General features: G+C 45.0%; 1 protein-coding gene across 1 annotated transcript in view; it reads left to right on the forward strand.

The window, feature by feature from the left end:
* The window catches only part of LOC119582026 (titin-like), a 7,641-nt gene that overhangs the window by 912 nt on the left and 6,409 nt on the right, over positions 1 to 320 (forward strand). Inside the window, exon 2 of the mRNA XM_037930236.1 lies at positions 64 to 226. The gene's annotated coding sequence lies outside the window, so the exon portion shown is untranslated. The remainder of the gene's footprint in view (positions 1 to 63; positions 227 to 320) is intronic.

The raw sequence follows: 320 nt of genomic DNA on the forward strand, positions 1-320 counted from the left end.
CTCCGAAGCCACCAAACCCACAGAAGGAAATCTTCGGATATCTAAGTTTCTGTTGCTCTACAGGCAAAGCAGAGTGAATCTGAACAGCAGAAGTTCCACCTGATTGAGTAACCAGCAACTCCTCCAAGACCTCGAATGTTGGGTCACTGAAACCTACTCCCAGATCACAGCTGATGTCTGCCTTGGATCTGTGACTGCCATCCGTGAGCAAATAACTCTCAACCAGGTACGAAGAGGGAAGATGTGCATTTTCAAATATAAGTGGAGCCAGAGGGAAAAGATGGAGTCTGACAATGTGTTCTTTTTTATAATTATGTGGA

Source organism: Penaeus monodon, chromosome 15 (genome assembly GCF_015228065.2).
Source record: "Penaeus monodon isolate SGIC_2016 chromosome 15, NSTDA_Pmon_1, whole genome shotgun sequence".
Classification (NCBI taxonomy): domain Eukaryota; kingdom Metazoa; phylum Arthropoda; class Malacostraca; order Decapoda; family Penaeidae; genus Penaeus; species Penaeus monodon.